Source organism: Cryptotermes secundus, unplaced genomic scaffold (genome assembly GCF_002891405.2).
Source record: "Cryptotermes secundus unplaced genomic scaffold, Csec_1.0 scaffold706, whole genome shotgun sequence".
Taxonomy (NCBI): Eukaryota; Metazoa; Arthropoda; class Insecta; order Blattodea; family Kalotermitidae; genus Cryptotermes; species Cryptotermes secundus.
The window spans coordinates 382,575-385,578 of NW_019727104.1; the positions used below are offsets into that span (position 1 = coordinate 382,575).

General features: G+C 37.0%; 1 non-coding gene across 1 annotated transcript in view; it reads right to left on the reverse strand.

Moving 5' to 3' along the window:
* The window catches only part of LOC111864463, a 9,137-nt gene extending 6,959 nt beyond the window's left edge, over positions 1 to 2,178 (reverse strand). The window contains exon 1 of the transcript XR_002842801.1: positions 2,093 to 2,178. This is a non-coding gene — a transcript (uncharacterized LOC111864463). The remainder of the gene's footprint in view (positions 1 to 2,092) is intronic.
* Positions 2,179 to 3,004: the final 826 nt, after the last annotated feature.

Below are 3,004 nucleotides of genomic sequence, written 5' to 3' on the forward strand. Positions count from 1 at the left end.
TTCAAATTAGCAAATTAGTCAAACTGAAATATGCAGATGATCTTGTGTTAATGCCTAAGGAAGAAACTGTGCTACAGGGCATGATTGATAGACTAATTGAAATTGGAAGATGCTATGGCATGGAAATGAATGTGGAAAAAACAAAAGTAATGTAAATTTCAAGACAACCAACCCCAGTCACAATAAAGATAGACCAAAAACAACTGGAGAATGTGAAATGTTTTAAATATTTGGGTAGCTTGTTAACAGATGATGGAAGGTGTACGTGTGAAATTAGATCCAGGATTGCCATGGCAAAAGCTGCATTTAACAAGAAGAAGATCCTTTTTACCAGCAAATTGGACTTAAATTTGAGGAAGAAACTAGTCAAATGCTACATATGGAGCATAGCTCTGTATGGGGCTGAAACATGGACACTTAGGGCAGTAGATCAGAAACATCTGGAAAGTTTCGAAATGTGGTGTTGGAGAAAGATGGAGAAGATCAATTGGACTGATTATGTGAGAAATGAAGAAGTGTTAATTAGAGTCAGTGAGCAGAGGAATATCCTACACGAAATAAGAAGATGGAAGGCTAATTGTATTGGTCATATCTTATGCTGTAAATGCCTTCTAAAAGAAGTTATTGAAGGAAAGATAGAGGGGCAGATAGAAGTGACCAGAAGACGAGGAAGAAGACGTAAGAAGATGCTGGACGACCTTGGGGACAGAAGAGGATATTCTCATTTGAAGGAGAAAGCTCTAGATCGCATTAAGTGGAGGAACTGTTTTGGAAGAGACTGTGGACCTGTCGTCTTGACAGATTACTGATGAATGAATGACAGGACAGATACAAATTGCTTTCTTGATTTTTACATTTCATAAAAGGTAACGAAATTGAAACTTTTGATGATATGAAATTTAAAACTGATCAGATACTGAGACACCTAAATATCAAATCTAACAACCTCTACAATTGGAAGGAAAATATATCCCATGATGAATCCCTGATTCTGTGGAAGTGCAGACTGGGATACAAGCAGTACATTTCTTGAAGGCAACCAAGTTTTGAATAATATCCTTCTTCACCTATCAGACAACTTTGCAAATTTATTACATTCAGCGCAATCACAACAGATTAGACAAGCAGTGTTGTCCCAGACTACAGTGTCAAAACAAGCAAGATAATTGTAAACTTGGTGGAACAACTTTTCAGCAGAGGGCACATACTATGAATGAATAATTTCTATAATTCTCCAGATCTCTGTCTCCTACAGAAAAATGGTGTAAATGTTGCTGGGACACTGCAACTGAATGGGAAGAATGTTCCTCCGGCTGTATAGGCAAAATTGAAACAGGACAGAGCCAAGGAGTGACAGTGATGGTGGCGTTTTTCAAGAAAGAAAGAGACCTACACAAACCAGGAGTTATACAGGAACATAATTCGTTTATGGGAAGAGTAGATTTTAAGGTGAAAAACTTACAACTAGGAGAAGCATATAGTGGCGCACACAAAATTTCTCAAGAGGCTGCTGAAAACTTTGGTACATATTGCCTCTGTGCTCCACAGAGAAAACCAGAATGCAAACAAAATAAACTACCTGGCTTTAGACTTCCAGTAATAAATGTATTATTAGGAGCACACAGAAAGGCTTTAGAACCTCATCCTGAATGGTCATCAAAGAGACCAATACATGAAATACTGAGCGCAAGATATTTTGTAGAAGGGATACCCCCATCTCAGAAGAGGGCCAAGCATGCTGCCAGGCAAGTGGAAAAAGAAAATAGAGGTCATTTAGGTGTAGGGCCTGTGGAGTAGCTTCAAGCATTTAGGTTGCAAGAGGTACCATGCCAAAGCCACTTTCTAAAATAACACTGGGTAAGATCTTATGAAAACGATTATACTGCATGAAATTTTAGACAATCTGTAATTCCTCCTTAAATTCACTTTGGTAATTACTAAAATACATAATAATGAAATGATGCTGTCAGAAAAGTCTGCTACTGGGCCATTTAAATACCACTGCAGTGTACAACTAGTAGAGGTTCAAATGTTAGGTTGAGGGTTTAAACTAAACTATAAAATATTTTTCATATTCAGCATCATGTTTTACCTAAGGTAAAAGCAGCAAGACCTGTAAAAAGAGCTCTTGTCATACATTCTAGATATGATCCAAAACCAGGATGAATTTCGCTTTGCTGTTTCTTCAGTTCATTTACATTCTCCATTGTGCACACCTCCTTGTCACACCACCTTAATTACACTTCATTCTCCATATTAGCCTTATTTTTTCAACAGGAGATATCTGAAATATAAGAAGTTGTTGAAAATGCTGTACTTCGAACATTTCATGTTACTTATATTCATACTGCTTGTGGACAGGAGAGTGTTTCACAGATTGAACACTTACTGCATACAAAGCATGACTAACCTTCAGCATACAATAACCAAATTCTCCCTTGTACCATATAATCCTGAAGTAGGTTATGATCCTACACCATGAAATTTTATGACATCTTAACTTGTCCCTTGCACTGCATAAAACTGAAGATAGAGGATGGTTATACATTCCAGAATTTGAAGATACTTGGTTTCAATAAAGGTTTGGTTAGGTTAGAACAGTTTTCATTATAATGTTATATTTTAGCGTCCTGTTGCACTGATTTTCATCCATGATATGTATACAGTGGCCGTCTTTTAGTGCACTCAATTTCACCTGTCACTTCACAACATGTTTCGGCAACATAGTGTCATCATCAGGTGTCCCAATTACGTCAATCTATTGCACTGCTTGCCCTCATATGTTTTCACAACACCATTTAAAAAGTATTTTAAAAGTCTGTATTTGTCAACTACGATAAGTTTACACTCGCTAAAACTTGTTAAGATAATTCATCTTATTTGTCTTAATTAAATCTTGCATGTGGTTCGTTCACTACGGGGTCGTTTTTCTTATTTTCTGTGTAAACTGCATCTTGTGATGTGTGTTTCCTTCTTAGCTGCGAGTGTTGTATGTTTAGCGAGT